We start from the raw sequence: 26,604 nt of genomic DNA, 5'->3' as shown, positions 1-26,604 counted from the left end.
TCCCTTTGTTTATAGTTTCTTATAATGAATTGTTTTCCTGTATTTCTCCAAATTGGTAGGACCTGGCTTTAAAGATTTGCTGTTAATTCATTCATCCTTCTTGCTGCTGCACCCTCTCTAGCAGTGTGTCATAATCACATCTTATCTGGAGCCTACCATCTCCCAAACATATACTTTGTGAGCTGAATTGAATTTTTAAGATAAAATATGAGAATCTGTCTTGCAGTTCCTACAAACTGAATGCTGCCCATCAGCTAAGCTAATCAAAATCCTAATAACTTGCAGTTCTTTAGCACTTTAAGGTGTCAAAAGTCTTTTTCCAACCCTTTAAAGTAGGCAATGGAAGTATTAACATGCCTGTTTATCTAGGTGAGGAGACAGAGACTGAGAGATCCAGAGACTTTCCCAAGGTCACAGCAGAAGTACTAAGAGTCAGGAGTCTTCTGACTCCAAGTTCAGGGATCTTTCAAATATGGCAATACAGCCTATTTGTTTGACCTTATGGGAAATTCCAAAAAGAGTCTTAAAAATGAAGTAATGATTAGAGCAGTAATTCCCATTTTTCTATTCTTTAAGGTTGAGAAATATTTTTTCTCATCATTTAAGGGATAAGTACTCTTATTTTTCAGCCAAGGATATTGACATTTGGCAAAAGGAATTGACTTGCTCAGGATCACACCGTAGGTATCAGAGCTGGTATTATATTCAGGCTTTCTGATTCCAAGTCCCATGCTTCACCTGAATATAGAGTGAGTTGATTCCGTAAGTGAATGTCTCTTCCTCACCCTTGCCTAGCTGTATTTGAATGTATGGATGCATCACATCTGAGTAGTTACTGTTTCTTTAAGTTATTACTGGCTCCATGCATTCAGAGGGTTCTCAGTTTTCCATTACTGGGTTTCATGATGTCGAGCCCAATACCCCAGGAGGACATTCTTTGTGGCACTTCCATTAGTTTTCCCTGCTCATCAGAGAAGCCCCAAAAGTTAATTAGCTCATACAACCCATTCTTTCATCTTTTGTTTATACATAATTGGGAAGTTTGACAAGAGAAATTACCTTGGGCCCCTGATTTGGCAGCCTCACTTGCCCAAGTTAATCATATCAGAGATTAGTTATAAACACAAGGTCTAATTTGTGTTACAGAGAGGCCACTGTTTTGTGGGTCCCACAGCCTCTGACACAGGCTTTTTCACTTGAAAAAAATAAGGAAATGATCAAAATTGTTCCCAGGATACACCTATCACTGCCATTGTGACCCATCTGCCCAGTATTCTGATGTGTGTCATAGATGCTTAAGACCTCCTCCACAGTAATACAGATACACACACACACACACACACACACACAGCCAGAGAGTGAACCAGACTTGGTAAAGACACTCTGTTGTGTAACAGTGAGGTCTTACCCTAGGTCTCATTCTCTCCTAATAGGCACCGCTTCCTCCCACCTCCCTTAGACTATGAGCTCCTTGTGAGGATGGAGTATAGTTATCCCTTCCACATGGCAACTTTCCCCATTGTGGTTTCCATATATGGTGAGCTAGCAGGAGAAATTAAATGGGAATTTGGGAGAGGTTTGCAGAAGCCACAGTTGATAACAGAGAGTAAGCAGATGACACAGAGCCTACTACCAAATACTTAACCCAAATTTTACAATGAAGTACTGTACACACACCATAAAAGAAAAAGAAAAAAAATCAGATTTCTCTGCTACAAAGGGAGGACCAAAACATTTTACATGAATTTTACAGATTGTGGGGGAGCCAAGGCCCTAACCCCTGTGATGTGAAAGAGATGACTCAGGAGTAGGGAACTTGCAGCCTCGGGGCCAAAGTTACCCACCCCTGGATAATGGTTTCTCACTTTTCAATTTATAGAAGCATCTTCCTTGAGAAAAAAAAATCCAAACCAAGAAGACCTAGGGTAGCTTTACCCCAACCCTAATGTGTAATGACTGTGCAACTCTCGTAAATCATTTAGCTTCTTAGTACTTTAGCCTGTGCTTCTTAAACTGTGGGTTGTGTTCCCATATGGTTGTGACCCACAGTTTAAGAAGTGCCAAAGGGGCCATAAGTAGAAAAAGTTTAAGAAGCACTGCTCCAGGTCAGACATGTCAAACTCAAAGCAAATGCTGTATGTGACCCGCAACACTTCTGAGTGCAGCTGGACCAGATTTCAATGGCCTTGGGAAATGTTTTACGAAAGAAATTTAGAAATACAATAGAGCATAGGTAATATTAATATATGGCTTTCTAAGTCAAAATACAGCCTCTGGGGATTCTTATGCAAGGTTTAGTGGCCCCCTGTTTCTATTTGAATTTGGCACCACTGCTGGAGGCAATTTTCTAAGATGATAAATTGCAAAGAAGGTGCCAAGCTACATTGGTAAATGGAGTTCCCTCACCTGGGAGTTCCTTATACTAATGAAATCACAAGCCCATCTAGCACTGAGGATAATTCTTGACACATTGAAGGTATATATAAGGGTATAGGGCACTCTCAAATGAGGAACTGCTTCCACCAATCCTCATCACAGAATAAACTCATTATACCAATACTTGGCACAGAATAAACACTTTACAAATACTTTTCAGTCAGTCTCCTTCCAAAATTTAGAAATCAACCAATCCAAACTTAATACACCAGCCTAATACCAGTCCAGAAGCTTAGGTTTTTCTTGCTTTCATTCATCATCCAATTAATGTGACTAATACTTGTGTGGGACGACCCCTTCAATAAAATTAGAGTCTTGAACAAAGGAGTAAAAAGGAAAGACATTTATTCAGCTTTCTCAAGAAAGGACACTCCTGCCTGCACTCAAGATGGCAATGACTGAGGAGGAGAGTGAGGGTGTGCCCTGTATAAGCAGTTTTTATAGACCCTGATCACAATATCCCCACCCTAACTCCCATCCTCTTAGCCCATTGGCCTTGAGGGTACAATCTATCCATGGAAAATCTACCCCAGCAACAAGGAATAAGTATACAAGAATAATTTTTAGTAAAAGGGGGAGTAAGGGAGTGAGCAGCTTCTGTTCAAGGACTGTCACGTAACGTGGGGTAATGTCTAGGAAGGGAGATAAGGGGGTGAGTAAAGGCAGTCTCTGTCAAGGACTATCTCGTAGCACAAAAAGAATTTGAAGAAAAAAAGCAGAATCTCTATTGTTTGGTTTCTCAGTTTCTCAGAGCCCAGTGAGACAAATGGGGCTGATGCAAAGGGACCCCTTGAGGGGGTCTTCCCTAAATATACTTGTTCCACTCATACTGAATTTGGCTGTCGAGAGTCTGGTAGCAAAAAGCGTCACCTGCTAAAGTCTATGGAGGTTCAATCCATCTTCCACAGACATCTGACTATGTCACTCTCCTGCTCAATAAACTCTATAGTTCCCTAGCACCTCAAATACAAAATCCTCTGTGGTATTTAAAGTCCTTTGAGACATGGCTCCAAGCTAACTTTCCAAGATTATTCTACTTACTCCTTTTTCCACACCATGTAATCCAGTCAAATTGGCTTTCTTGTTTGTGCTTATACCTGACATTCTTCTTTCTCTCTCTGTTCCTTTTCATAGACCATCCCTCATGCCCAGAATGGTCTCTCTCTTTACTCCCATTCCTTAGAATTCCTAGGTCTTTGCAAAGTTTAGCTCAAAGACTAACTACACAAAGTCTTCTCCAATCTTCCCCACCTTCCCCCAACCAAGTAGTTTATTTTCAGCAACTTCACATGTGTAAATATTGTCTCCTCAGATAGAAGGAAGATCCCTGAGGGCAGGGTCTATTTTATGTTTGCCTTTGTGTACCTAGTGATAATATTTAATATAAATTTTAGACTTTAATAAGGGCCAAAGTTTGAATTAAGAAGAGTCTGGACCTAATAGTCTCCTTTGTTTAGAGGATGCCTTTTGATGTCAAGCAAATGGGACTCCCTTATCAGACCCTTCTTCTAGCATCCTAGCGAAGAGAGGAAAACACAGATACCTTGGGTTGTAACTTCAGCTTTTGTCAAACTCTGTTAAGATAACAACTTCAAAGGCCTGTTTAGGACAGGATGTCTGTCATCTGGGTGATGGGACCTTTTCCTTATCTTAAATCACAGAGATATGCTACAGAATGAAGATGCCCATAGCTTGGGATCATAAAACCCAACTGACGCCACTTTGTTTACAATGTGTTTATCTAAGAGAACTCCTTCCTCATGGCAAAATGTACTTAAGACAGTCAATTTCTGTACTGTCAGCCAGTTCCGATCCTGGCTCCATAGCGCTATGTAACTGTTATCTTTATGGGGAATTGATTAATTAATTAAATCATAAAATGTACGCATTTAGCCTGTTGCCTTTTCTCTCACCAAGTTTTCAGGTCAACACTAGCAACTGCCACTGTGTCTGCCATATAGTAGGAGAGGCATAAGAGATGCTCACAGATTGACTGAAAGTGATGTGAATCTTTCAAACTGCTCTGAGAATAGTCCTCTACATTCAAGTATGTGCTGTCTGTCCTGGGAAACCTTCCCAGATCCCACTCCATTCCAGTTGTTAACACTGGATACAGATGGCTCTGGAGGAGAAAGTGATTTAAATACAAAGTCATTTAAATACAATTCACTTGCAAGTCATGGCATCACCTTCCTGATGTCAAGGTCCTCCAAAAGACAAACCACAACAACATTCTCTCCTTTCTTAAATGATCTTGGCCTAGTCTTTGAAAATGTGGCATTCCAGTGAACATAATCTTGAGCACAGGGTTTCCCAATGCATTTCTGCTGAGTACAGTGCCTGGTTTCGAATACTTAATGAATTGAACCTAGGTCTTTCACTCCCACCCTAATGTTGATCTCACTACCCATCGCATGGCCTCATTTGAACTCCCTTCTTCTGACTCCCAGCACATTGTCAGCTCTGCTCCCCCACACTGCCCTTGTAAATAACGGGTATGTGTGAATGCATGCATGCTCTTAATGCAGAGTTGTGAAAATAGCCTAGGATGAGAAAGGAAAATGCATCTACAGAAGCCACTTATTTATGCTGGTGTTTGGTAAGGCAGGAGATAAGGAAGAATTCATGGTTGATGGGTTGATATCTGGGGAAATTGCTGACTGTATCTTGTTTAATGGGACGTGGCGTAGCAAAGCACTGTCCTCAGTCCAGGGGCCTCTAAATCACCCCTTCCCTGAGCATTGCCCCACAGGACACAGAGAGAATGCACAGCACCAAGGACATGCAAAGATGCTCTCTGATTTTTCTCTTCTTGGTTTTTTAATAAAGGCAATAATATTATCAAGCTTCATGCTGATGCAGTTAAACTATTAACTCAGAGACTTCCCTTCTTTTAATTAAATAGTTTCATCCAAGTGGAATTTATTAGGAAATGGGGAAGATGTTCTTTGTACTTGGCGACCTCCATCCCTCCCCCATTAGTCCTGTGCTCTGTCTTCACCTGTCTTCTTAGCTCAATTTATCTTGGTGGAAAAACCCAATCGCAAAACTGTGTAAACTGTCACCCACCATGCATGGCCTTCACAACATCCCCAATTAGAAATGTGTTTGCAGCTGTATTTGAAGAAAAATACTAAGAAACCAGCTAGAGAAGAGAGGATGGCACAGAGAAACGAACATCAGATTTAGGCAGTGTGGATCTTCAACTGGAGAGGGAAAAGGCTCAGAGGCCACTTAACCCAATCCCCCTCCTATTTTATGGAAGAGGAAACTGAGGCCCAGGGAGTGGAGGGAACTTGTCCAAGGTCACATATGCCATACGCATCAGAGGCAAGGTATGAGTCAGGTGCTCTGATTCCAGATCTCTTTCATTGTACTAAAACTTGGATTCTAATCTTGGCCCCTAATTAGCTGGATGCCTGTGGGGAAGTCACTTACACTCCCTGGGTCTCAGTTTCCTCCTCTGAAAAAATGAAGGTGGTATAACTAGATGGTTTCTGAGGACCCTTGGAGTTTTGACAACGTGACTCTATAAGGCACTTGTCTCATCTCAGAAAGCCTGAGCAAGGCAGATTAATTAGCAGGTACAGAGATTCAAAATGTCATAGCACCTGCTCATGAGAATCAAGAACCCTAGTTCTCCACCCCACTTCCTATATGAGAGTATTGCAGTGAGGAGTAGATAACCCTTCCTTCCAGAGCTGTTTGTTTATTTCATTGGGGAATGAACAGAATACATTTGAAAATGAGTCTGTACAAATGTAAACAGGGAGACATTTGGTGCAATTTACTAAACCTAAACTTATTATGGGCACACGCTTTGTTATTGCCTTGCCAGCTCCCACATGAAGACAGAAAAAATATGCCTGGTGCTTTGTTAGGCAGGGAGATAGACTTCTTTTCTCTGTAAGCCAAAACCTTCATTTGGTTTGTTTTCTCATCGAGGTTGATCAGCATTAAGTTTTTGACCAGGTGGGAAATACCCCATGCTCAAATTAATTGGATGACTTTTTCATTTTCACCAAGATCGTAAGATTTCTTTGGCTACTGGGCTCCATCCCAAACATGTTGCTTTCGTGGTTATCTGGATCTCAGAGGAAAAGAACCCAAATGGAGAGGCCCAAGGAAGCTGAGGAGTGGGAGTCAGCAGGGCTACAAGGGAGAGGGAAAGAATTCAATTCTATAACTACTTCTGCCTACATGGGAAGCATTGTGCTAGGCGAAGGAAGAAGGAAGGAAGTCAAGATGAATAAGATACAGCTCCTGTCCTTATGCACTTCAAACATTAGCAGAGAAGAAAGAAACACCAATAAACAGACCACAAAAGACAATGGGCTAACTGCAGAAGAGAAACAGCATGGTGGAGGGAGTGCCTCCAACTCCCAAAGCCCTGCATTCAAATCTCTCCTTTATATACTTCCTCCTAGTGTGATCTCAGGCAAGTCACTCATCCTCTCTACAATTCAGCTTCTTCATTTGCAAAATAAGGGCTGGACTTAATGGCGTCTAAGGTCACTTCTAGCTTCAAATCTACCATTCCAGGAAGTGGATTTAAGCCCTGTTTCTAACACACATTGGCTATAAAGCCCTTGGTAAGTCACTATGCCCCAGAAAACTAATTTTTTTTTTGGAGGCAATCACAGTTAAGTGACTTGCCCAGGGTCACACAGCTAGTTAGTTTCTGAGGTCATATTTGAATTCAGGTCTTCCTGATTTCAGGGCCAGTGCTCTATCCACTGCAGTACCACCTAGCTTTCTCCTAGAAATTAATTATCTAAGACTACTGTTTGCAGAGCAGGTGCCTATCTGCACTTGTAAAGGGAGTTTATAAAACAATGAAATCATAGGTCTAGTTAAACACACACACACGTTTTTTGAAAGTGCCATTCTGATGCTTACACTGTGGCATGGAATTGACCCCAATTCTGGATTCCTGAAGGCTTTATCAGTGAAATATAAGCTCTGGGCCATTGACTAGAACCCCATGTCAAAGATAGGCAGACCTAAAGAGTAACCTATGTAAGTACCAAGAGAATTATGTTGACGATGGGTCAATAGGCGAATGACTCTTGGGCTATGGCAACCCATAGAACAAAGTCCCATTTAAAAATCTCCCATTCCTGTGTGGAACCCTTCCACTTCCAAAAAGACTGTGGAACTGTGGGAGAGGGGGAAAAAGATGAAAAGAATCACAGATGTGTTAGGGAATATGTAAACCTTGAAAAGCAACATGGTAGAAAAAAATAGAGAGCTGATGCCAGATCTAGACGATCTAGATTCAAGTCCTGGTTCTATTATCCATGAATTCCGTGACCTTGGGCAAATGGCTTAGCCTTTCAATGTTCTAGGGAGGTGCAGATCAGCATTTGTGGTGGGCACTTCTTTCCTAAGAGTTCCCTACACCAACAAAACAACAAGTCTGGTTTTGAAAGAAAAAAAAAATATCTTGAACTTTGCACAGTGGCCCAGGCCAGAAATATTGGGGACCTCTGAGAACCTTTTCAAATCTGCCAGCCCTTTGGATGTGCAGGCAGTAAAGAGAGAGTGCCTTCCAGACATGAGGCACAGCTGGCCAAATGCAAAGAGGTAGGAGAGGGCAAGAGGCAACTGGAGAATTAACTAGAGCATGGAATATCTAAAAATCTCGTTAAGAACAGCAGTGAAGAGCTTGGGTTTCCCTCCCCTATTTGGATGCTGCTTGTATCTTAAAATCCCATCTAACTTTAAACAAATTCATTCCATCTTTATCTATATGCCCAGTGGCATGTGTCTTCCAAAGCACTGTTGGCTAGCTGCTTCAGTCAGGTTTCTGTACCCTTTCTAGACTATGAGGCAGTGGAGAGAGGCTCAGTCTCCATGAGCATCTCTCTTGTCTAGCCCAGCTTAGAGCTCTGGGCTTTTTAGGAGCCAATGGTCTATTAAAGTACATGTCGAACTATGCAGCAGCAGGGACATTGCCAAGGTTCATGACCAAATCATCTGTAACGAGGCATATTTAAAGTCAAATTGCCGGCGTTAATCAGCCGATTTTAAAATGTAAATAGCATTAAAGTACATTTGTTTGAAGTGGCTGCTGTTTCAGACAGAGGCCTGGGTGACTGTGAGATGGGGGCCTTTGCCATCTTACCTTTGAATTCCTTCCAGGGCCTACATCTTCAGCAGACGAATGACAGGGGTCAATTGGAGGGAAGGGAAGATGAGCCTCGGCGGCAGAGTGATGACGACTCCCTTAGGGTTGTCATTTAATAGAAGTGGGGCCAGGCCAACCAAACAGCAGCTCCATCCACAGCCCAGGCACGTCTCTCAGTGCACACTGGCACACACTCACAGGCCGTCATGCTAACTTCCTACTGCAGTCAGACCCATCCTGCACAGAGCTTCCTTTTTGGCTACTCAAGAATAAATTCTGAACAAAAAGACAGCTGGGTGTATTGGAAAAAGCCTTGGGCTCAAATCCTCAATCTGCCATTGCCCCCTACTGGGGTGACATTGAACAGGTCACTTATCCTTTCTGGGCCTCAGTTTACTCACTTGAAAAATTAAACAGTAAATCTAAATGACCCTTGAACTCCTGTCTAGCTAGAAAACTATGATCCTAAGGCCATCAAAGATGAAAAGAGATTATATTTACCCCTACTGTCTATTCACTGTAGGAAAAAATATGAACTCTTTCCTCTATCAATCAAGACCCTCCAAAAAGTAGCACCATCTAATTTTCTCCTCTGTAAAATGAGAGAGTTCAACCAGATCCTCTGAGGCAGGTCCTCTCCAACTCTACAACTATAAACCTAATCTTTCTAGTTTCATTTCATACCATTCTCCACTTATACATTGGATACTGCAGTCAAATGAGATTGCTACCTTTTCCAATTTCATCCTGCCTCAGAAATCTATGCAAATCCATATTAGTTGACTCTATACCTGAAATGAACCCCCTTTTCATTTAACTGTTAAAATCCTGGAATAGTATATAGAGCACTGAACTTAGCAGCACAAAGACCTGAGTTCAATTCCAGCCTCAGACATTCATTGGCTATGTGACCCTAGCAAATCACTCCAGCCTCAGTTCCTAATCTATAAACTGGGAATAATAACACTTACAATGCTGGGTCATGTGATCAACAAAATGGAGTGCTCTCCATTTTCTCCAATCTTCGATCTCTCACACCTTTTCAAAATAGGAATTATGCAAAAGAGATAAAGCATTTCCAGTTGTCTCTGCAACCTCCATATACAAAAGATACAACCCAAGTTCACCTACCTTGCAAATCTGAGCCTAACCATTAATGAAAAAAAGATGAACATTCAATTTTTTAAAAGGTATTCAAAATATTCTTAGAAAGAAAACCAGACCTGAAGAAATTATTTAGTTATCAAACACCCTAGTCAGATGAAATACAAGAAAAACAAACAGATATAGCAATCAAGAAAAACAAAAACAAAATTATAATGGATCATTCAGAGATTTCTTTCCAAATGCACACAAGGAGACAAGAGTGAGATGCTGAATAAAAAGGCTTGAAACATCATGGGCTGAACCTCGTAATACTCTACCGGTAGATGAATCAATCTTTTTGTAGAACTAAACTGCAGAATGGGAGGGTACATAAAAGTAGAGAGTGGAGGGAAAGGATAGAGGGGAATATTTTATATATCTTAAATCAAAGGCTACAATGAAGGGAAAATAACTCTTGTAGGCTTTCAGGAGAAGAGATGAGGAGGGGAAAGAGGGGAATTGAAAAGAGGGGAAAGAAAAGGGAAAATCTTGTTTTAATTATGGGAGTGGGTACCATGGATAAGTGTTTCCATGGGAGAAGATTGGGACCTCACAGTGTGTACAACCTGCAGCAATGTGCTACTTAACACAGAACACTTGGCTGACCTCAGGGGAAGCAGAATCAGAGCTCCTGGGAGTAACTGACACCCCGAAGACTGGGAGGGAATGAACCCAGGGAAGAGATTTCAGGGCAAATGGGGGAAATGACCATTAGAAGGGCAAAGGATTGCAATGAACTGCACTAACATAGATATAGGAAAATGTCTAACTGAATGAATGACCTACAGTAATTGATGTTTATAAGAGTCAGGCTCAACAGTAAAAAAAAAAAAAAAAAAAAGACTGAGAGGCAAGATCTACAAGGCAATAACAGAAACTCTTAAGAAGAAGGAATTCCAAATAGACACCTTAGAAACTTTAATTCCATGAGGAATTGAGAGACTGAAGAAGGACTAAATAATTACAAAGACTATGAACCAAAGAATAAAAGTTCTAGAACAGATAGAAAGGGAAGATAAATAAAAATGAGTGAAGAAAAGAATTTTTTAGAAAAATGCACAGAAAAATAACATTTTAGAAACTCACAAACAGAAAAAAAGTTCAAGGAGAGGAGAGAAAAGGAGAATCTTACCAGACTATTTAATTGGGGAGAGAGAGTGGAAAAATATATAATAAGTAAAAAAGAACCAATAAGCAAAATTCTAAAACTAGAAAAATGGGTAACAAACAAGAGGGTGGAACCAGAGGGTGAGGGGAAGAGAGCCAGTGGGAACGAAGTTGCCTTAAGATAGATTAAACTAAAACAACTGAAGAGACATTGTACTGTCTTTATAGAAGAGGACAGAAATTCTAATTTGGAAAGAAAACAATGTTAAAAAACAATTGGAAGAAAATATAAACCTAAATCTCAAAACTTTAAATATAAATGGCTTAACCATTGCAATGAAAATGAAAAAGAAAATTGACAGAGTGGATTTCTTTAAATATGCAATGTTATTTAAAAGATACATATTTTTTAAAAAGATGTATACAGAATAAAAATTACTGGTAAAAATTTGCTATGCATCAAGTGAATCCAAAAAAGCAAGAGTTGCAATCATGCTATCAGCCAGTCACTAAACATTTATTAAACCCCTACCATGTACCAGGTACTGTTCTAAGTTCTTGGGATACAATCAGAGGCAAAAGACAATCCCTCCCCTCAAGGAGCTTGAAGTCTAATAGGAAAACAACAAGCAAATTAATATGTACAAACATAATTTTTACAGGGTAAATAGTAAATAATTAATAGAAGTAAGGCACTGGAATTAGGAGGCATCCAGAAAGATTTCTTGTAGTAGGCAGGATTTTAGTTGGACTTTAAAGGAAATCAAGGAAGCCAGGAGGTACAGATGAGGAGGGACAGCCAGAGAAATTGCCCAGAGTTGAGAGATGGAGCATCTTGTTTGTGGAACAGCAAGAAGGCCATTGTCACTGTATTGAAGAATATATGAGGGAGGATAAGAAGACTGGAAAGTATGACGGGGCTAGGTTATGAAGGGTTTTGAATATCAGACAAAGTAAAAACATTTACAAACATAGAAAAGGATAAACAAAAAATAACCTATATTATACTTAAAGGAATCTCAGACAATAAACCAATACCAAGCTTATATGCTCTAAATACCTCAACATTTAAATTCATAAGGCAAACATTAACTGAGCTATAAGAATACATAGACATAACACAATAGTGACAAGAGAATTCAACATCTTTCTGTCTGTTTTGCATAAATCTAACTAAAAGATAAACAAAAAGGAAAATTTAGAACTGAATAAATTGCTGGAGAAAATAGACCTTAAAGACATATGTTGTATGAGGTTGCAAAAGAACACACATATTTACAAAATTAACTATGCACTGAGGTATAGAGATTTTGCAAATAATTGTAAAAAGGCAGAGATGATAACTGCATCCCTAACAGATCATAATACAATAAAAATAATTATCAGTCTAAGGACTACAAACAAGAAACTCAGATCCAAATGGAGACTAAATATAATCCTAAATAATGAATGGGTCAAAAATTAAATCAGAGAAAAATTAGTAATCATGTGAGAGAAAATTATAATGATGAAACAACACTTCAACATTACTGGGATACAGTTAAAGTAGTTGTCCAGAGAAAAATCATATCCCTACAAACACAAATTAACAAAATAGAAAAAAAGTATTGAATTGAATCTGCATTTTTAAAAATTATAAATCCAATAAATAAACACAGAAGAAGGGATATTAAAATTAGAGGAGAAATAGACAAACTGGAAACCAAAAAACATTATAGAAATGATAAATAAAAGCAAAAGCTGGTCCTTTGAAAAAAAAACTGATAAATCTTTAACCAATCTGGCTAAAAAAGAGGGTCGAAAGACAACTCAATGAAATAACAAATAAGGTGAAATCACAATAGGATGAAAAGAAATCAATGGAATTATCTGAACCTGATACAAAATTACAAAACTGAAAACACAAAATAAGTAGAGGGATACCTTCAAAAATATAAAATACCAGAACTAATAGAAGACCAAAAGGAGAGCTTGAAAAACCCAATCTCAGAAAAGGAAAAAGCACCAGCTGTAAAGCAGGTGGGAGGGGGAGGACCTCCTGGTCCTGATGGATTCACAGGAGAATTGTGTTAAAATTTTAGAGAATGATTACCACCATCACTATACAAATAATTCTCTACAATCAACAAACACAGCACCTAACTAGACTCCTTTTACGAGTCAAATTTAGTACTAATACCTAAAACAGGAAAAAGAACATAAGGAGCACCACAGACCAATATCGTTAATGAATATATTGATTCATTTAAAAAAAACCCCTTTCATACCACAGTGATTAATCAAAGAAATCATTTACTATGACCAAGTTAGATTTATAGCATGAATGTAAGGATAGATCAATATTAGGAAAACAATTACCATAATAAATCATATATATTTTTTAAAATCCCAAACCATATGATTATCACAAGAGATGGATGGAAGTATTTGACAAAACACAACATTCATTCATTCTAAAAATCCTACATAATATAGGCATAGGATGACCTTTTTAATATGATAAAAAGTATCTAAAACCAAAATCAAGCTTTATGTGCAATGAGGACACATTGGAATTTTTCTCAATATATATGTAAGTGTATCTCCTGATAGATAAATGTTCAAAGGATATGAACAATTCTCAAGGCAAGAATTCCAAAGAATTAACAACTACATGAAAGAATGCTGCAGATCAATAAGAGAAATGAAAATGAAAATAACACTGAAGTTTCACCTCACTCCCTAAAAACTGGCAAAGATGACAAAAGCTAGGAATAATCAGTGTTGAGGGGTAGTAAGACAGGCACACTAGTACATTGTTGGTGGAGCTGTAAATCAGAACATTTTTAAAATTAATATAAAAATATAAGTAAGGTGACTAAAATATTCACATAAAAATGTTCATATCCTTTGACCCTTTGATTTTAGTTTTAGATAACCTTTGACCCAGAGATTCTACTACTAGATTTAAACTGCAAGGAGACCATTGATAAGAAGGAAGTTCTCATATATACCAAAATATTTATAGCAGCTACTTTTGTGATAGCAAAGAATTGGAAACAAAGTAGATGTCCATGGATTGGAGATTGGATAAACAAATTGTGATACGTGAATGTAATGGAATACTCTTATGCTATTACAAATTATGAATGTGGTAGATATAGAGAAGCATGAACTCATGTAGAATAAAGTTAGAAAAACCATGAAAACGATATGCATAATGACTACAACAATATGAATGGAAAGAATCACACACACACACACACACACACACACACACACACACACACAATCAAGTAAATGCTGCAAAATCACAAAGAGCAAGCATGACCTGAAAGAAAAGATACAAAAAGACAATCCAATCCCAGTTGTTGGCTAAGGTGGAAAAGTCCACAAGTGCTGCACGTTACATATATTTTCAAAGTTTTTCAATGTATTCATATGTTGATTTCTTCTTTTTCTTTTGTCTTTAAAAAATACTATTTGTTATAATGGAGTGACTCTCTGGGAAGAGGAATAATACTGAGGTAAACTATGGTGATATTAAAAAAGTATATTAATAAAAATTTATTTTGCTTTGAGGATCAAACAATCATATATTTTACTTTGCAAACCTTAAAATGTCATATACATGTTAGTTATTATTATCTCCTTTCCAAGTCCAAATCAGGTACTACTTTCTTCATGAAATCTTCTTTAATTTTCCTTCAGCTTAGTGGATAGGACGCTGGAATTCGAGGTAGGAAGACCTGGTTTTAAGTCTGGCCTTAGGCACTTATTAGCTGTGTGACTCAGGGAAAGTTACTTCATCTCACTAAGTCTCACTTTCCTTATCTGTAGCATGAGGGAAGCTGGAATGAACTACATTGTCACTGTGGTCCTTCTAGCTCTAGATCGAGGATCCTATGATATTGAAAATTTCTGTAAGCACCGACAGGATATGTCCTTTGCCAGATTTCACCTAAGCTATACTTGTTTGCCTGGGTGTCTTATATTTCCCTAAAAGGTTGTAAAATCCTTAAAGAGAGAGACTATGTCTTTCACTTTGAATCCCTCGCACTTGCTATAGTTCCATGAAGCTGGACATCACAGAAAATAGGCTACAATGTAGGAGGCGCACAGAAATTTATAGTAGATAAAAACTAAGGATGGAAGCAAAAATCAAAAACACATAGCCTCAAACTGTGACACACAAAGTATGAATAACAAAGGAATTAAAGAGGGAGGCAAACAAGGAAGCAAATTTGACTGTATCAGTACAGCATTACAAATATGGTAAGGTAAGATCTGTGACTGGAGACTGGAGACTCAGGAAAAATAGACCTCATAAAAAAAAAAAAAAACGAGATAAGTAAATGGAGAACAGAGGAGCAGCATATTTTAAGAAGGTATGTTTATGTGAGGAAATCTAGCAAGGGGAGGAGAGGGAAGAATGGTGGAGGAATAATGGCGAATATCAATAGAAGTAGAAATAGAATCATTGTTAAAGTATACTACAGACTACCTAGACAGAAAGAAGAAATGGATGAAAATTCTGGGAAACAGATCAAAAGCCTGGCACTGAGTCATGAGAGAAAAGTGATAGGGGACTTCAATTATCCAGATGTCCACTGAAGTTCACTCTAAGCCAAATAGAGAGCTCTTAGTAACTTCCAGTGCTTCCTCAAAGATGTCATCCATTAAAATGTAGAAAAACTAACATGAAGAAAGTTTTTTCTGGATTTGATTCTCTCCAAATCATGTTAGAACTAATTCCCAGGGTGGAAGTTCTGAGAATCTTTAGGAAAGTAAATTTTAAAGTTATTTACTAAAATACTTATTTAGATCAGCTCTTCTCAAACTGTAAGTTGTAACCCACAATTTAAGAAACACTAAAAGGGTCGCGAGTGGGAAAAGTTTAAGAAGCCCTGATTTAGACTATTTTATTGACAGAAAAAAAGAATATAAACATAGTCTGAAATACACCCAAGAATTTAGGAGAACAGATTTTGAAGTGTTACAAGAAAGGATAGGTGGATACTATGACTTAAAATTCCAGAAGTGACATGAGCCCAGAAGACATGAGAAACTCTCAAGAATCGACACACGACAGTGCATTAGTTGTTTTATTTAAACTTTTTTACACCTCTCTTCTCCTTTCCATGGAAAAAAGTAGTAATTATGTGACAGGTCTAGAGCCAACAAAGCTGACTTCACAAGATAAGACTGGGACATCACACAAGGCAAAAACCTCACAAAATATCAGAACTTAAATCCTCAGAATTCCCCAACTCAGTGTTCCCATGTCCCAAAACAACTCTGCACCAGATGAGGTGATCACAAGTGACCATTCATGTATGTGTTTGAAAGCCTGGCTGGGGAGGTCCCCATCCAGTCCCCCAATGGCATTGACTCAGACCGCATTGAACAAGAGAGAATAGACAAGGGGTTCTTAAATTGGAGACTATGGATAGATTCCAGAAGTCTATGAACTTAGATACAAAAATAATTACACCTTTGTTGTCATTAAATCCTAACTGAAATTTAATAGGGTTTTTTTTATAATTATGAACATAGGCAACACACCACAGTAGTATTAAGCTATACCAGAATGCCCCAAGAGTCTTAACACAGAAAAGGTTAAGACTCCCGTGGAACAGATAGTGATCTTGCCCCAGAACAAGAAGGAAAGGCAGCATGGGGAAAGTATTTATGCAAAACAGAATGCCCAAGAGGAGTAAAAGCTTTAGTAATTGAAAGGATTACTAGAAACCCAGCTGGGCCCAGACCTCTCCTTCTGGAGTTTATCCTGGAAAGGGATATGGCTAAACCAAGTAGAAAATATTGAATGAGCATCTACTTTGTACCAGGAGCTGTGAATAGAAAGATCTGTATGTCCCCATCATATCACCCATATGCATATAAATGCACATGCAAAAGAATATACCTACAAGAAAGAAAAGATAGTTTGGGAAAGGAGATGGTGCAATGCTAGGTCTGGAGTAAGGAATACCCAAATTCAGATTGGGCCTTAGATACTTACTAGCTGTGTGACCCTGGGCAAGTGACTTAACTCTTTTTGCCTCAGTTTCCTCATCTGAAAAGGGAGCTAGAAAAGGAAATGGCAAACTAATCCAATATATTTGCCAAGGAAACCCCAAATGGGGTCATTAAGAGTTAGACATGACTGAAATGACTGAATGACAAATGGGAGAGACTTGAGGCAGAGTGGCCAGTTAGAAAACTATTGCAAAAGTCTGCATTAGAAGTGATGAGATCTTAATTCAAGGACTCATGATGAAAAATGTTAGCCACCTCCAGAGAGAGAACCGATAAACTCTGGATGTAGATTAAAGCATACTTTTTTCACTTTATTTTTCTTTGGGTCTTTTTTTCCTCTTTTTTTCTAACATGCTTACTATAGAAATATGTTCTGACTGACTTCACATATATAATCTATATCAAATAGCTTACCTTCTCAAGGAGGAGAGAGGATCAGAAGGGCAGAAGAGAATTTGGAATTCAAAATTTTTAAAAAAAAATGTTTAAAAAATTACATGTAATTGGGAAATATTTAATGAAATAAATAAAAATCTATATTTAAAAAAATGATGTGGTCTTAAACTAAGGTGATGGTTGTATAAGTAGTGAGACAGTTAGATGTGAGAGAGTTGCCATGGAGCAAGAAATGATAAGATTTGGTGACTGGATGGAGAGAGGTGAGGGAGGAGTGAGGAGGCAACAAGAATGCTGAGATTGTGAATTTAAGAGATGGGGAAGATGGTGGTTCCCTCAACAGAAATAAAGAGGGAGGCCAAGGTCTTCCAGATTTTTAGGTCTGTGAAGCAGCCAAAGGGGTAGGGACCAACAAACATGGAAGGAAACTCTAGATTAGTGATCAAGAATGGAAGAGAAAGGGCAAGGGCCAGAGATAAAGCCCAAGCTAAAACATTAGATTGTAAGCACATAAACCAATAGAGAAGCTAATAAAGACACAGGAAAATGAAGAAAAATGCATAAAAAGAGTCCATACCACAATGAACAATTATCACCCTATGAAGGAAAATTAAACAAAAATTCCCCGATGAAAAAGAATACTTGACTCCAGAGAGACTGTGGAATAGCAAGAAACTCCAAAATGGCATAAAAGGGAAATAAAATCTTTAAAAGAAGATATTAAAAATTAAATGAGGTCAGAAGTCAAAGCTCTCAGTACAACATTAACAAGAACAGCAGGAAAGAAAAACATTGAATGCGACAGAGAATCTCCCCAAAAAAGTAGTTCATTTTCTGAGGCTGTTCTTGTAGGCAAGAGAGAGAAAATAACAAATCTGCAACACAGAAGAAAATTGGGCAGAAAGAAAGCACAAGGCTTTAGCATTAGAGATCACATGAATTCTATGCAAACCCAAGCAACTGACCTTGGAGACAGGATACACAGAGATAACTGCGATCAACATCTCCTAGAAGGTAATGGTGTGCAGCTGATTTTACTTATCATGAGCTTCTGGGACACCTATAATCCTTCCATTATCTCTACCTAGTCTGTCTTTGAGCCCAGTACATTTTGCTTTCATTTCATCCTATTGCTCAGCATCTTCTTTTTTCCCAGATTGCCCTTCACTTCCTCTTATTTGCAATCCCAACAATCACGATTTTACGTTTCTTCGAAGACACTTGTACCTAACAGAAGTTCATGGTTTTATATCTGATCCTTCTTTGTTTTTCATATATTGAAATGACTATTTCTGTTAATGATCGTTAGTCATCATTTATTAAGTGCCTCCTATGGGCCAAGCAATGTGCTAAAAATACCTTGCAAAACTCAGCCTAATCCAGGGATAAGAACCTGTGGCCCTTGAGGTCACATGTGGCCCTTGAGGTCCTCAAGTATGGCCCTCTGACTGAATCCAAACTTCATAGGACAAATCCCCTTAATGAAAAATTTTGTTGTGTAAAACTTGGACTCAGTGAAAAGATCACTCTTGAAGACCTAGAAGGCCATATGTAGCCTCGAGGCCACAGGCTCCCCACCCCTAGCCTAATCAATTGGGGAGGGATGGAAGGAATGAACCACCAAAGTACTTTGAGGCATTATTGAAAATAACTTTTGGGGAGCAGCTAGGTGGTGCAGTGGATAGAGCACTGGGAGTCAGGAGGAACTGAGTTCAAATCCAAATCATACAATTGACACTACCTGTGTGACCCTGGGCAACTCACTTAACCCTGTTTGCCTCAGTTTCCTTATCTGTAAAAATGATCTGGAGAAGGAAATGGCAAAACACTCTGGTATCTTTGCCAAGAAAACCCCAGATAGGGTCACAGAGAGTCAGACATGACTCAACAACAAAATAGAGTTAAGAATGATCACAGTAAGGATGCAGGGTATGATTAAGTCTCACCCTCACAATTCCAGGGACAGAGGGATTTCCACCACTCAACAAGACTTCAATTCAACATTGTTTTCTTTAGGAACTGGTATTTCTAAGAACGAGAAATATGAGAAAAATGAAAATTAGCAATAACAAAAATATTGAACAGAAGAGAATTCAAACTTTGTGCTTCTGAAGGAAATAGCTAGATTGAGTGCTTTAACTTTTACAAAGCATTTTACATATGCTCCCTTATTCAATCCTTACAACAATCCTAGGAGGTAGGTGCTATTATGATCCCCATTTTGCAGATCAGGAAACTGAGAGTAAGGACGTTAAGTCACTTGCCCACCACACATGTAGAAAGTGTTTCAGGTCGAATTCAAACTCAAGTCATCCTGACTCCAAGTCTCGTACTCTATGTCTTGTGCCAGTAAAGCTAAAGTACAAGGGAATAAATAATCACATGAATACAATCAGAATTGACTCAGAATAGACTAGAAAGGAAGGCAAACTGAGGGGACAAAGCAAAGGAATGCTTCTTGGATTCAGTTGTTTTTCAGTCCTGTCTGATTCTTCATGGTCCTATTTGGGATTTTCTTGGCAAAAATACTAGAGTTGTTTGTCATTTCCTTCTCCAACTCATTTTATAGATGAGAAAACTGAGGCAAACAGGGTTAAGGGACTTGCCCATGGTCACACAGCTATGAAGTGTCTAAAGGTCAAATTTGAACTCAGGTCTTCCTGACTCCAGGCCTGGCACTCTATGCACTATACCACCTAGCTACTCCAAAAATAAACTTACCAAATGGCATATCATTTAAATTCACAAAGGAAATATTAAGATAATTGCAATCAGTAACACATTTGCAAAAGATTTTAGTGTTTTTTCCTTAGAGTAAGATGAATCTAATAGGAGAATCAGTAAGCAAAATATCAACCATTAAAAGTCATCCATATTTCTCAAGATCATATGGGACCTTTATAAAAATCGACTATACTAGGGCACAGAAAAATTATAAATAAATATCAAAGAGCAAAATATATATATATATATATCCTTTACAAATATTGTTTTTAAAATAATAATTAATACAAAGAACACAAGCACAAGATAATAGATAGCATAACATTTATTAAAATAGAGAAAATATTAAAAATAACATCCTGAATGAGCAAGTAAAAACCAAACCACAAAAGCAATAACTAGATAAGAGAATGATGATGAAATAAGCAAATATAATAAAATAACAAAAGAAAGGGTGTGCTAGGAAGATCATGAAATAAATGCAGAAGACAAAAAGATCATCTTGAAATTTAGAGGATAAATAGATAAGACAAAAAACGATTATAGAAGCGATAAGCAAAAACTAAATACTGGCTCTTTGTAAAGGCTAATCAAAATCAATAAACCTATAGCTAACTTGCTTTAAAAACTGTGAGGAAAATCAAGTTGCCTAAATAAAAAATGAAAAAGGGAAAATCATAACAGAGAAGAAATAAAAATAATTATCACCTATTGTTCACGATTATATCCTAGCAAAACAAAGAGTTTAAAAGAAATTCAGATTTATCTACAAAAATATATATGCAATATAAAAACCCAAACTAATATAGATCTTAGTCCAATTGCAGAAAATTAAATTGGATAAACTATAAATGAACTCCAGTGGGGAGTAGGGGTGGGGAATGTGGATCAGAATGACTTATAGGGGAAGTCTGTTAAATGTTTAATAATATTAATACCTATGCTACCCCAATTTTTCTTTTGAAAATAACCTACAAAACTACTTTTATGAGATAAATATAGTCCTAATACTTAAACCAGGATGAATAAAGCAAAGAAATAAATACAAATTAGTGTCACTAATGAATATTGATGCAAACATTTTAAGTTAAATCCTAGCAAAATGACCGCAGTTACATATGCAAAACAACAACCAAGTTGGATTTATACCGGGACTACAAGGATGGATCAACATTAGGAAATCAATTAACATAATCACATTTGAAAAAAAGGACCCCAAACCACACCATCATATCAACAGACAGCAGGAAAAACCTTTGACAAAGCGCAACACTTATTTACGCTAATGATCACAAAAAACATAGACACAGAAGGACCACCAGTAATATGATAAAAAGTACCCATATACAAACAAAAGCTAGCATTATTTGCAATGGGAAAGCACTAGCAGCTTTTCTAATGAGTTGATTAGTAAAGCAAAGATGCCCACTCATCCCACTATTAACTGACACATTCCTAGAAATACCAGCAATAGCAATAAGATAATAGAAAGATATAAAAGGCCTTAACATTGGCAAAAAAGAGACAAAATTTTGTCTGCTGGTGGAAACTATGATGGGTTACTTAGAAAACACCAGAGAATCTGCAAAGAAACAGACTAATAGCTTCAGGAAAGTAAGTAAACATAAAACAAATCCATGAAATTGTTACAATGTCCATATAGCAGTAGCAAAATCCAGAAGGAAACAGAAGGGAAATGCCCTTAAAAACAAGAACTAAATGTATAAAATCAAAATCTACTAAGATACACTCAAGACATATAGATATAATTGCAAAATATTTTTTAAAGAAATAAAGAATGACTCAAATGAAATAGGAATAGAAAAGGCAGAAGTTGGAGATGAGCTTCTGTTCTATGATATCAAAGATACTACAGTGGGCACCCTTTCCCAGCAGTTCATCAATCAGGTTGATGGTTTAAGGGGACTAAACATTTAAGCTTCTGGACATCAGAAGCTACTTGGAGAAAGGTGAGTATGGGCAAATTGCCTATCAACCCCTAGAAAACCAATGAGCTGCAGGATATTTTCAATCTGTTGCCTGACATCAATTTGTAAGAGTTTGTCAAGGTATTTTACCTGAAGACAAATGACAAAATGGTGGTTTTGTATGTGACCGCACTTATTCGTTCAGTGATCTCCATGCATATCCTCATTAACCGTAAGATGGCCAACCATGATAAGAAAGAGAGTCAGGACAAAGGGGAAAATAAGCAGAGAAAAGATGGCAAAGAGACAGGGAAAGGCAATGAGAAAGGGGATGAGAAAGAGAAAAAGAGTGAAAAAGAAAATGATAATAAGAAGGAACAGGAAGAAGCCAAGAAAGAAGAGAAAAAATGATGTTTTTACACTGGAAAATTAAAATATGAACAGTTTACTTGCTAGATTGTTCTGTTGCCTCCTAATTGATGTTATAAAATTTTCTTGATAAGAGCTTTCTTTCTGACCTAGTCCATTTCTTTTTGCTGGTCGATCATTCATGTGAGTAGTTAGCTAGAAAGGACTGATACTTTACCTAAAGTGGCATCTACAACACTGACATATAAGTATTAGTGATTTTTAGTGTGGGCATCAAGAATTATGGGAAAAGTGAGGAAAACAAAGGTAAACTGCTTAATCCAGATTGCTTTATTCTTCACCATTAAAACCATGTGTTGAAAAGTCTTTGTCTTTCTTTCCTCCCATTCCCTAAGCTAAATGCCATTTGGGTCAGCACACAGAAGTTCCTTAAACCTGCTGTCCCTCTTGGACACATCCTCCCTAGTTCAACTCTTCTCCCACCTCTCCTTGGAGGACCCCACACCAAGTGACTTCACTTTCAGTTTCAGCATTCGAGATCCAGCTCCCTCCTCTACTTACCATCAAAGAAATGGTTAAATACTTTGGTTAATTTTTTTTCATTTTAAATAATTGTTTGGGGATACTGAGAGGTTAAGGAAATTTGCTCAGAGTCACATGATCAGTTACATATCATAGGTGGGACTTCAACCCAGGACTTTTTGACTCCAAGAGAATTGCTGCATCCTAAGTGCCTAGCATATAGTAAGCACTTGATAAATGCTTTGTCCATCTAGCCCTTATATTAGCCTTAAAGTGCTATACAGGTGAGTAATTTATTAGATTTCTTCCCCATTACCCACAAACCAACATAAACTAAAAGGACCCAATTGAAGATATTTGCTTTTGGGGGGACATAGAACCTGAGAACTATCTCAACCAGACCACTGTCTAAATGCTGATCCTGAGGGAAAGATACTCTCAAACATGGGCAGGGTTGGACCAACCACTAGTCATTGAATGACACAGGGCTCTTCCAGAGGCTAAGAGCCAACACCAGATCTCTCACTCAAGCCACATACAATTCCCCCACCCCACCCCCTGCAGTCACTCCTTGACAGGGGCAGTGCAGAACCTACCAGAATCCTTAGTACTGGTAAGGCCTCAGGGCTGGTTCATACCCCACAGCATCAGCCTGCAGGCTTCCCAACAGTGTTGGCAGCTGAACACCACAGCTGAGCTCCCTGGGAGATTGTTTACAGCTTGCCTGGTCTACATTCCTGAGCCCCCAGGGCTTCCCCACTGCAGAGCTATAAACAGTAGTCAGCTATGAAGGCCCTAAACCTCTCCTGCATACTGAGGAAGCAGGTTATTAGCTAGTGGGGATCTATTTTACTTATTTTTAATAGTATTTTATTTTTTCCCAATTACATATCAAGACAATTTTTAGCATTCATTTTTCACAAGATTTTGAGTTTCAAATTTTTTCTCCCTCCTTCTTCTCCCTTTTTCCAAAAATGGTAGGCAAATTGATAAAGGTTATATATGTGTATCTTGTAAAACATTTCCATGGTAATCACAGTGTGAAAGAAGAAAGATCGAAAGGGGAAAAAGCACAAAAAAAATAAAGTAAGTGAAAAAAAACAGCTTCAATCTGCATCCAGAGTCCATCCATTCTTTATCTGGATGTGGATGGCATTTTCCTTCATGAGTCTTTTGTACTTGTCTTGAATCATTGTGTTTGCTGAGAAGAGCTGAGTCATTCATAGTCAAGCATTATTTGTTGCTGATACTATGTATAATGTTCTCCTGGCTCTGATAATTTCACTTTTCATCGGTTCCTACAAGTCTTTGCAGATTTTTCTGAAATCTGCCTGTTCACCATTTCATATTGCACAATAGCATTCCACTATATTTATATGCCACAACTTGTTCATCCATTCCTGAACAACCGCTCAGTTTCCAATATTTTACCTCCACTAAAAGGACTGCTAGAAATATTTTTGCACATGTAGCTTCTTTTCCCTTTTTTATGATTTCTTTGGGATGCAGACCTAGTAGTTGTACTGCTGGGTCAAGAGGTATGCACAGTTCGGTGTCCCTTTGGACACAGTTCCAAACTGTCTTCCAGAATTGTTGGATCAGTTCATAATTCTCCCAACAGAGCATTAGTGTCACAGTTTTTCTACATCTCCTTCAACATTTATCATTTTCATTTTTTTCATATTAGTTAACCTGATAGGTGGGAGGTTGTACCTCAGAGTTACTTTAATTTGTATTTCTCTAATCAAAAGTGACTTAGAGCACTTCTACATATGGCTAGAGATAGTTTTGATTTCTTCATCTGAAAACTGCCTGCTCATATCCTTTGACCATTTATCAATTTGGGAACAACATGTAGTCTTATAAATTTGACTCAGTTCTTTATATATTTGAGAAAAATGAGGCCTTTGTCAAAGACACTTACTGTAAGAATTGTTTCCCAGCTTTCTGTGAGGTAAAATAGGCCTGTTTAAGAAGTAGCCAGGGGATGGCCTCTTTAATGAGGCAGAGAAAAAGAAAGACATCAGGCTGGGAGGGAAAAATATCTGGGTAGTTAGCGGACCACAAGACTCAATATCAGTCAGTGAGATATGGCAGCTAATAAAGTTAATGTGATCCTTTAGCTGCAACACAGAATACCCAGGAATAAGGAGATAAGTCCAACCATTCTGTCTTGGCCAGATCATGTGTAGAATATTATGGGCACCACCACATTTTAGGAGGGATATTGGTAAACTGAGGAGCATGCAGAAAATAGCCAGAATAGTGAAGAACCTGTGCCACGTATGGATCAATTGAAATAACTGGAGATTTTGAGATTGATATACTTTAGAGAGGACGTAAAAACTGTCCTCAAGATTGTGAGAAGTCCTTTGAGAAGGATGAGTGATTGGGTTTGCTGTTTGGTCCCAGGGGGCAGAATTTAGGAGCAATAAATGGAAGCAGCAGAGGCACATTTCAGCTTTTTGTAAGCAGATAGGTAGGCTCTTCCCTTCAGATCTTTGAGGGTAAGGTCAACATTATATCTATCTTTGTATCCTCAGTGCCTAGAAACATTCACAGAAAGAACACCATAGGAACATGAGTACAGGAACTAATGAAGAGAAACCAAAGCTTACTGAAGAGAAATAAGCAAATATTCAAAGACTCATCTCAGTTGGACAAGTACTTTCCATTCAAAGAAACCAAGTCAAGATCCCATGAGGAAAGTAAAAATATTTTTTAATTTTTTAAATTAATTTATTTGCTTTTAGTTTTCAACAATCACTTCTATATGCTTTAAATTTTCTCTCCTTCCCCACCTCCCTTCCCAAGACAGCATGCAATCTTATATGGGTTGTATACATACATTCTTATTAAACACATTTTCACATTTGTCATGTTGCATAGAAGAATTAAAATGAATGGGAGACACCGTGAGAAAAAACAAACCAAAACAAAACATAATAAAAGAGAAAATAGTCGACTTCATTCTTCATTCTGACTCCACAGATCTTTCTCTAGATGAGGATGGCATTTTGCATCAAGAGTCCATTGGGAATGTTTTAGGTTCTTGCATTACTGTGTAGGGCTAAGTCTATCAGAAACATTCCTTGCATACTGTGGCAGTTACTGTGTATAATGTTCTCCTGCTTCTGCTCAATTCACTCAGCATCAGTTCATATAAGTGGAAAGTAAAATATTAAAATATATTCTGTAAGGACCCCCAGATACAATGGAGCAACTCCAGGTATCTCCAGAATGGATCAAAAAAGCAAATAATTGAGTGGTAATAACAAAAAATAAGCATAGAAAATAGAGTTCTTGAGGGAAAAATCTGCAATTCTTATCAAGCCAAAGGAGGACTGAGGGGGCAGTTAGGTGGTATAGTAAATAGAGCTCTGGCTCTGGAGCCAGGAGGACCTGAGTTCAAATCCAGCCTCAAACACTTGACATTTACTAGCTGTGTGGCCTTGGACAAGTCCCCAATTGCCTTGCCTTCCCCCTGCAGAAAAAAGAGGATTGAGCATAAATGACAGAAACAAACGCCAAAATATTAGATTCTCTCTGAAAAAGAGAAGAAAATAAATATGATAGAAAAACGAAGAGGCAGAAGGAAAATTAAAGTCAACAGACAAGATTGGAAAAATATATGAGAGTTCCACAAAAAGAATATTAAGCTTGAAGATAGAATAGGTAGAGAAAAAAATAAATCTAACTAGTTCCCATAATCTTTCAGTTAAAAAAATATGAGAAGAAAACCTGAACACCATACTTTTGGAAATAACACAGGATAAGGGTCCCACAATATGAAAATCAGATAGCAGCATAGATATCAAGATCCTCCAC

General features: G+C 38.0%; 1 pseudogene; it reads left to right on the top strand.

Annotated features, from left to right (window-relative positions):
* The window catches only part of LOC140516317 (uncharacterized), a 176,980-nt pseudogene extending 154,684 nt beyond the window's left edge, over positions 1–22,296 (top strand).
* The last annotated feature ends 4,308 nt before the right edge of the window (positions 22,297–26,604 follow it).

Source organism: Notamacropus eugenii, chromosome X (genome assembly GCF_028372415.1).
Source record: "Notamacropus eugenii isolate mMacEug1 chromosome X, mMacEug1.pri_v2, whole genome shotgun sequence".
Classification (NCBI taxonomy): Eukaryota; Metazoa; Chordata; class Mammalia; order Diprotodontia; family Macropodidae; genus Notamacropus; species Notamacropus eugenii.
This window is presented reverse-complemented; position numbering and strand designations above follow the sequence as displayed.